Genomic DNA, 9,697 nt, shown 5'->3' with positions numbered 1-9,697 from the left:
ACATCCAGAGGCGGGGCTCAGCAATTTGTTTCAACAAGTCCTCTAGGGGATTCTGATGCACACTGAAATTTGAGTAACACCGAATACGATGACTGACAGAAGATTCTAATGGTTAAGAATGGATTAAGGAAGGGCATCTGGGTGGCTCAGTCAGTTAATTGTCTGACTTGGGCTCAGGTCATTATCTCACGACTTGTGGGTTCAAGCCCCATGTTGGGCCCTCTGCTTACAGCTCAGAGTCTGGAGCCTGCTTCAGATTCTTTGTCTCCCTGTCTCTCTGCCCCTCCCATGCTCATGGTCTCTCTCTCTCTCTTTCTCTCTCTCTCAAAAATAAACATTAAAAGAAAAAAGTGGCTTAAGGAGTGCGGCTGCAGTTTTTCAAATGCTGACTCTACTACTAACTTGCTGTGTGATCTCAGGCAAGGTGTTTAGCCTCTCTTAGGCTTATTTTCCTCATGACAAAAATCATTGCTACTGTATGGATTAAATGAGGTAACACATGTAAAGGAACAGAAGGCCTGAAATGTAGGGCTCAACAGATAGTATCATTGGATATTTAAGTACAGATAAAAACAAAGCCAATGTTATACCATATATAATATAGTAATTTATTTATAATTATTGCCTCTGAACCATCAGATCATTGTTGAACATTTTTGTTCTTTTTGTATACTTTTCTTTACACATTTTTTTTTCTGCAATTACCATGAATTGCCTTTATAACCAGAAGAAACACTATAAAAATGATTTGTGTTGAAGGAGAGCAAATGTTAACAACTGAAGTAGATGAGGTGTTATGTTTGGCTATGCAATAGTTCATGGGTCCTCATGGGTCTTCCTATACCCATGCCCTTCCATATAGCCAAGCATACCTTGTATTGGCTTCTGAGCATACATGGGTGAGTCTGATCATTCCCATGTAATCAGTCAGGAAGAACAACTTCTTAGGCCTCATTACCACAGGCATGGGCTTAAGATATCCATAAAACCATCAGGTGAATGAACCAGACTAGCCTAGTGGATCATGAGATAGATCTTCATGAGATAAGTCATCTTACCTAAGGCCATTCTAGACCAACTGGTTCCCAGCTGACGCACCAACAGTCCACAGAGTGAGCTCAACCAAGACTGAAAAACACTGCTCAACTGAACTCAGCTCATATTGTTGACTTGTAGAATCCTGAGATAAATAAATGAATGCTGTTTGAAGCTACTACATTTGGGAAGTTGTTACCCGGTGAAAGCTAACTGATATACTGGGTATACCTCAAGAGTTGGCTATAGTGCCATCATCCTGTGCTGCCTTCCATACCCGGCAGCCAAACTTTTCACTCTTTTATGTTAGGAGCTTTACAGACAGTTGAACTATCAGTATGAGTAAGCAGCAGGCAGCAAGTAGAGCAGAAATAAAGCATGCTTGGAAGGCACACCGGTAATGGAAGGTGCTGTCTTCACATCCTTTAATAAAAGAAAATAGGCCAAGAGGAAAGAAAGAAGCATGACTTAATATAAATTTTTCATATGGCATATCAGGAACAACCAGTAATTCTATTCTTAGTCTTTTCCTCTATTGATGCTGAAATTTATTTTCAGGTTAATGTCTATATTGGTCTAAAAAGGAATACTGAAGTTGTGGGCCAGGACAGGAAGAATGTAGTTGGTAAAATAAAATGTTGTCATCCCATTTCATTTCAGGGGGCTAAAAAAAAAGTCGATGCAGGGCTGAACCCAGATGTCATTGTCAATCTGCCCAAGTGATTGTTGGTGGCACATCTTTATCGCTCTGCTGATAGCCATCAATTAATGAGTCATCAGGCACAGTAATCTGGATAGAAGCAGGGTGTTCTCTGCAGCTTTAGGGAGTAAGAAAGCCCTTGCCTTAGCTGTTGAGACATTGCCTATGCTTTTCTACCTTTTAGGTCATATAGATTTTAATTAGATGAATTACTCCATCTTGAGTGCCTAGAAGCACCATAGATGACACACCATTAACTTGCTGTGTCTAACCTCTTTGTGTGTGCGAATCCTTACAGCCTTATTATCATCACCCCTATTTTAGACACAAAGAAATTAGGAACAGAAAGAATAAAGAGCTTTCCCCTAGGTCTTAGGCCAGAGCACCTGCCATTAACCAGATCGGGACCAGAGGCCAGCACAGTGCATGGACGTGGCAGATGTTCGATAAATAACCATGTCTGACTTACCCTATAAGCCCTAATAGGGACATTACACCTGGGGGGGGGGGGGGGGGGGGATGGCTGCTGAGCGCCCTTGGGGAATAAATATTAGTGATGAGTATTGATTTATTCTCCTCTTCTACCTGTGTATTTCCACTTGAAGGGCCACTCTCAGCACATCTATTCTTTCTGGAAATTCAGTTCAAAGAATTGAAATTCTTTAGAGCTCAAACAGTGGCAATTGGGTAGGAAGTTTAGTAGATTTGTCTGGAAAGTGACTTATCCCACCAAGCAAGCAGTTTGCACTCAGGTTCTATGTGTGGATGATGACAGAAGTACCTCCTTCACACACCCATCACTGTCAGGGTAGCTTTGCCTCTTTTCTCTCTTCTCTGTAAGAGGTGTTAGCCAAACATCAACACTTGCATCAACTCTGTAAGATGGGTTAGCCAAGCATCAACTCCTAGGTTCAGCATCTTTCAGTCTTTATTGATAAGAATCTTGCAAGTGTAATTTGCTCTCCTTCTCAATAAGTAGGTCAGCCCCTTTTATCTCTTTCCTTCCATCTTCTACTCCCACCTCACATACCCATACAGACGTGCACAGAACATGTACGCCCACCATTCTTTCTTTTATTCCAAACCAGAAAAATTCAATGTGATACTGTTCTTTGAAATACAATGACTCAGAATCGGTTCAGAATCAGTATGTCCCCAGCAAAACCACCAGAATTCTGAGTTTTTCCAGCAGGCTTCAGACAGAAGTGGAATCAACATATTCAAGCATAAAGTGAATTCCAGTGAGCTCCACTAAATAACACCAGTGCTTGAGAACACTCTTTACCTGGGCTGAAAGACATGTTACTTTGAAGTCTCAGATGTCAGCAAAAGTATGTTAAAATTTTAATTATGATGTAAATGAACATACTTTTATTTCCTGCTGATTTTGGAAGCAGAAAGTCTATTTTATATGGGGACACGATGGGACAAAGGAAGTGACATAGCTTGTGATTTGCATATGCTCCTGAGGTTTCAAATCTAGATGCAGCTTCAAATACGGAAATAATAAGCAAGTCACAGTATCTTATCATGAGTCTATGTAATTATAAATCCACTTCAAAACACATATTGAGCATTTACTGTGTGGGAATTTTTAGTGTGTGGATGTGTAAAAGACAGATAAGATAGCATTCCCTTCACCAAGTTTGTAGTTGCATTCGGGTGCAAGAATATGGATCTGGGGACACCCCCAGGGTGAAGACCTAAATACTCTGAAACCCAGGGAACCAGTGTTTTTTTTATAGTCTCACAGATTCACACGAATAATAATTTTCCCAAAACACATTTTGATAGCTAATCCAAGTTCTCACAATCAGGAATTTCCTTTGCATTACCAAACTCCTGACATAAAAATGAAGGAGGGCAGACTGAATTTTGTACGTGTGGAAGACAAGCATGAGGGTGTGTATTGAATGGTCCAGATTCTTTTATGCCAACCATCAGTTCCAGTTATTGAAAGAGGTGTCCTACGCTCTCTATGTCCCTAATATCAAAGACATGTCAAATTTTCCCAAGTGCACATTAAAGAATTGAGAAAGCAAGTGAGAAGATGAGAGAGAGGAGACTTCTCAGGGAAAGAATACCTAACATCAGCTGCCTTTTGGGAGGAACCAGAATGTTCCTTAATCTTTCCAAACACCCCTGCTCTCCTTCCTCTACCCCACCCCACACTTGCCTGGTATATGATGACCTAAGATTTCATGGATATTTTCTCTGACTGGGCTCCCCTCCCTCACCAGGCCACGCCCCCCTTTAAATAGTCTCACAACACACAACGCTACTTATTTGTATCATTTGGTGTAGTGTAGCGGTTACCAACATGGACTTGAGAGTGAGGCTGCCTCAGTGCAAATGGCTATGCCACTCACTAGCCATGTGCCTAAGTTAGCCACGCTCCTTAACCTCACTGTACCTCAGTTTCCTTATCAGTAAAATGGGGATAATAGTAGGTGTCACCTCCTAGGCTTTTTATGAAGACTAAATGAGTGAATATTCATGAAGATGATCAGAACAGTGCCTGGCATATGGTAAATGCTAAATAAGTGTTCATTTAATAAGTAAACTTTGTGGAGTGAGTTATTTAATATGTCCTCAAATGTAAGTTCCAACTTATTGGTTTGTGTCACTGAGGTATACTACATACCTGCACACAAGGTGGGAGGAGGGAAGGCATTACTAGTATTATTACCACTATTGGTAGTTAACAGTTATGGCAGGTTTGCTCTATGCCCAGCAGGACAGTCACAACTTTATATTCATTATGTAACTAATCTTTTCAATAACTCTTAGAAATAGATACTCTATTGACACCCATTTGTCAGATGAGGAAACTGAGGCAGGGGACTAATAACCTGCCCGAGGTAATACAGCCAGGGAGTGCTCGTTCATTCCTAGTGGGTTGGAGGAACACGGCAAGTCCTGGACCATCTGAGAAAGCTTGCACTGTAGTGACTGGGAACAAAGCAAAGAAATTAGGACAGTATGGTGGCCATGAAAATGTGCCCTTCAGATTTTTGCCTGCAGGTAGGGCTTGATTACCAATTCCCTTCATATACATACACACACATCTTGATGGTGGGCTAGACTCAGTGTCACGTTTCCAAAGATTAGAGTCTCATCCAAAGACGAGAAGGGAAAAATAGTAACTTCACAGTGGTGTCACCTGGCAAACACTATCTTGGGTGAACAGTCAAGTGTAACATCACCAGTGAGGTCATAGGGATTTGCCATACGTCCTGACATGAGGTGATGAGTAGGGCATTTCGCTTTTGCCATGTTCTTTCTCAAAACCCATAGCCCCAGTCTAATGATGAGAACAACAGACAAACCCAGATTGGGTACCTGGCCAATGCTCCTCAAGATTATCAAGGTCACAAAAAACAAAGAAAGAGGGAAAACTGTCACAGAAAGGAGACAGGGGAGACACAACTAAATGCAATGTGGTCCCTGGATTGGACCGTGGAATAGGAAGAGAACATTAATAGAAAATCTGGTGGGATCCACATACAATTTGGAGTTTAATAGTAATGGACTAAGGTCAATTTCCTAGTTGTGACAAATGTACCACAATAATGTAAGATGATAACCATGGGGGAGATTGGATGAGGGGTATAGATTCTGTGGGGGGAGATGTATGCTATCTTCACAACTTTTCTGCAAATCTAAAATTATTCCAAAATAAAAAGTTTATTTAAAAACACCCCCAGGAATTGTCATTACATTGGTTTAAGATATGGCCTGGGCTTTGGAATTTTTATAAGACCCTAGGCAATTCTGATGTGCAGAGAGGTTTTGGAAACCACTGATCTACATTCTTTTTTTTTAATTTAATTTTATTTTTAATGTTTGCTTATTTTTGAGAGACAGAGCACAAGCAGGGGAATGGCAGAGAGAGAGGGAGACACAGAATCCGAAGCAGGCTCCAGGCTCTGAGCTGTCAGCACAGAGACCAATGTGGGGCTCGAACTCATGAGCCATGAGATCATGACCTGAGCTGAAGTCTGATGCTTAACGGACTGAGCCACCCAGGTATCCCCCACTGATCTACATTCTCAAGAGCTACACAGTTGAGCGGTAAAGCCAGTTTTTAAGTAAAGTCACAAGAGACAGCTGTGTTAAGGTGGCCCTACTCCTGACCTACTGGTTCCTTCTCTGCTATCACAGTGCAGTGGTTCTTCCTAGAAACATACTCCTTGAGAATAGGCCACATATACTCTCATATTTACTCTCAGAAACACATTTAGATCTCTCTGGTGGGAGACTCTAAGGTACTGGTTAGGACCTAATCCTAATCTTCTTTTAGGTTAGCAAAACGGATATTCAGATATAACTTTGTAGAACCACAGTAAAATGGAGTTACTTATGTCAAGGACAAAATGGATATGGTTAATAGGTGCATTAAGGAAACATAACCTACCCTTATAGGAATTTACAGTTCTTCTCCAAAATCAGCAGAGGACCCAGCCAATCCCGAAAACTCCAAGTCTATCCATGCCATCTCTGGACTCATTGTTTCCCTGACTCAGCTACCCCAATCCAGACAAGAAAGAAGACCACTATGCAACCAATCAGCTGAAAAAACTAAATAACTTCTGTATTTATCCTACAAAAACCTCTTAGTCTGTGAGCAACTTGGAACTCACTGTGCCCACAGCCTTGGTTTTCCTGGTTTGCAAATTAAAAGCCTTGCAATACACTCATCTCTCTACTTTGTTTTATTTAGTATGCAGTTTGGTTTTTGACACCTTCCAGCATGCATTGAATTTATTCCTGAGAAGCTGGGTGAATAGAACACCAGTAAATCAATTCCTATTTTAAGTGTATAGTGGGAGCTGACTGCTTAAAGGTTTTTTGACGAGAACCTGTGGGCAATGAGAGCTTCCTCTTATAACAGACCTCCCATGTTAGCTCATTTAATTTATTTTAAAAATTGGGGGACTAGTGTTTTCTTGCAGCAGAGTGCTTCATAGCCTGGTCATGTCCCCTCCTCAGCCAAGAAAGTCATGGCTACTGTAATGGATGCTGGAGGTGCCTGTCCAGATCCTTGTTACTCTTTCCTGGCAGGTGCACTGGTTCCCCAGATGCACAAACACATCAGCTTTGCTCTTGTCTCAGGGCTTTGCACCAAGGTTCTGAAATACTCTCCCCACCATGATGGGTCCCCTCTCATCTGCAGCTTAACTCCCATCTCCTAAGAGGGGTACGCCCTACCTCAGTCTCATGTTATCCCCACAACTCACTCCAACCTCCTGCTTAGCCTCTGGCCCCATCTGATACTGCAGTGTCTATCTGTTTGTTCACTGTTTGTCTCCTCCCACTAAAATGGTATTTCCACGAGAGGAGTTCTTGCCTGACATTCACCCCTGTTTTCCCAGTACCTATAGCAGCATGAGGTGTGTAATAGATGCTCAATATATATGTGGTGAATGCCAGGAGGAGGCAGGGAGAATTGATGCCATGGGCTCTAACTCTGAGTGATGAGGATCCACAGGGTTCAACCCACCCAATGCCCTCTGAGGCCCAGGAGGCAGTTCCAGGCTACCTGTAGGTCACTGAATGAAGAGACCACCCTTGTCCTGATTGTACCTCCTCTGCCAGCCTGCCCCTTGAGGTCCATCTCGATCCCTGTCTTTCTGGCCAAGGCCCCCACTGCTCTTTCTGGCTCAAAGCAGTCTGGCTTTGGCAGGGTTCAATATGCTAAGGGCCCCACAGCCACACTGACCTCCCATGAGCGGGGTGGAAGAACTCTTGAGTGGCTCTGTGGAAGCTCAGCGAGGCTGCACGACATCCCTATTACCCCCAGCAGCTACTTCCCAGAGGCATTTACGTAGCTCATAGCTCATGCCAGGAACCTCCCCTCCCCAAAACCTGCAGTGATTGCTGGCCCCACAGAGTGATCGGAGCCATTGGCATCACTCTGCAGGACGCTAACAGCAAACACTGAAAGTCAAATCCTCTAGGGCCCCCTGCCTGCTCTTCCAGGACTCCGTAAGCCTCATCTCTTCTGGAACGATGATTGTGGATTGAGGCAATCAATGTCAGGAAAACGCACGCAGGCCCCAACACAGGCCAGCAGGCAGGTCTGTAAATATCAAAACTACCCAGTTCAGAATGAGGCCTGGCCGCTGAGAAATGGCCATTTGGGAGGCCCCTGACCGTGTGATGTGGATCCAGGTGCTCTCTAGAGTAGAAGTATGTGGATGGTTCAAGGAAGAATTGGGCATTCCCTAGAGTGGGAGGCAGAATTCTGAGATGACTGTCACAATTCCCATGCCTGGCACACAGGCTCTGTGTGGAATCTCCTCCCACTGAGTGTGGGTGGCATCTGTGAATATGACAAGATGTCACTCTGTAATTAGGTTATATTATATGGAAAAGGTAAAGGGATTCTACATGTGTAATTAAGGTCCCCAAACTGTTGATTTTGAGACTATTGAAAGGGAGATTATCTGGGCATGGGCCTGGCCTGATCAGGTGAAAGCCCTGAAAAGAAGGTGCTGGTCCCTCCCAAAAACATTCTGCTGCCGGCCTTGAAGAAGTAAACTGCAATGTTGTGAGAGGGGCTGTGAGGGGCAGTGCGGTAAGGAACTGAGGATGGTTCCTGTCTGAGAGCCCTCAGGTAACTGGGCTCTCAGCCCTAGGACGCAAGAAATTGAATTCTGCTGACAACCTGAACGAGCTTGGAAGGGGACCTCAGGCTCCAGATAAGAATGCAGCCAGAGGGTATTATGCTATGCGAAATTAGTCAGTCAGAGAAAGACAAACATCATATGACTTCACTCATGTGAGGACTTTAAGACACAGAACAGGTGAACATAAGGGAAGGGAAGGAAAAATAATATAAAAACAGGGAGGGGGACAAAACAGAAGAGACTCTTAAATATGAAGAACAAACAGTGGGTTACTGGAGGGGATGTGGGAGGGGGGATGGGCTAAATGGGTAGGGGCACTAAGGAATCTACTCCTGAAATCATTGTGGCACTATATGCTAACTAATTTTAAAAATTAAATTAAAAAAAAAATAATAATAATAATAATAATAAAGACTTGTAAATAAATAAATAAAAGAATGCAGTCCCAGTAGCTTGTAAGAACCTGAGCAGAGAGCTCTGCCACATCATGCCCAGACTGATGACCCATGGAAACTGTGAGATAATAAATGTGTGCTGTTGCAGCCTCTGGTTTTGCAGTAATAGTGTTAACACAGCAATAAATAAGAAACGCATCTGGGTTCTAGAAAGGCCTTGGTGCATTCCCGGTGCTGCCTCCTGAAATCAGAGGGCTTCTACCTGCTCCAGTCTCCCTCTGCTCCTCCACTTAGGGAAGCCTCATGGGTATTGTGGTATAGCGTGGGGACTCTACTTAACAAGGGTTAATTTAACAAAGTCGCAACAGTATCTTTACTTATGAGTGAGAGTTTGGGGTTGGATGCTTCCCAACATTTCTTCCATCTTGAGCTCCCCTGATGCTACGATGTAACCTACACACAGTTAGCACAGCACACTGCGGGGTTCCAAAGTGCCTCGAGAGGTAGGATCCAAGATGGGGTTCAAAACTAGGTCTTGAGTGACCAAAGGCCCCTACTCTTCCTTCTCTGCTAAAACACTTTGGATTTTGTCATTTACATGGTCTAGTTGGACCCTTGGTATAACATTTGCACTCACTGATCTACAACATGCCATTTTCCATCACAGGCCTCAGCCCTGTTGTTTCACTTCTCACATTTCCAACTTGACTGTCTGGAGAGGTGGAGAGAACAGGCCACTCACCAATACTGGCTCTGAAGCACCAGACGTGGTATTGACACTGGTGCTCTACTGACACTGTTTTTCAAAATGATGGGATGTGTTCACGAAGCCAGACATATTATCCTGAAAATGGTGCTGTGCAGTGTTGTTCTGCACCCCACCTGCCCCCCTTTATATTTCTTTGCCACCTGGAAGTTGCAGCTCTGTGTTTACT

The sequence above is a fragment of the Prionailurus viverrinus genome, chromosome A3, assembly GCF_022837055.1.
Source record: "Prionailurus viverrinus isolate Anna chromosome A3, UM_Priviv_1.0, whole genome shotgun sequence".
NCBI classification, from domain to species: domain Eukaryota; kingdom Metazoa; phylum Chordata; class Mammalia; order Carnivora; family Felidae; genus Prionailurus; species Prionailurus viverrinus.
The sequence above is the reverse complement of the archived record's forward strand: the minus strand, read 5'-3'. Positions refer to the sequence as shown.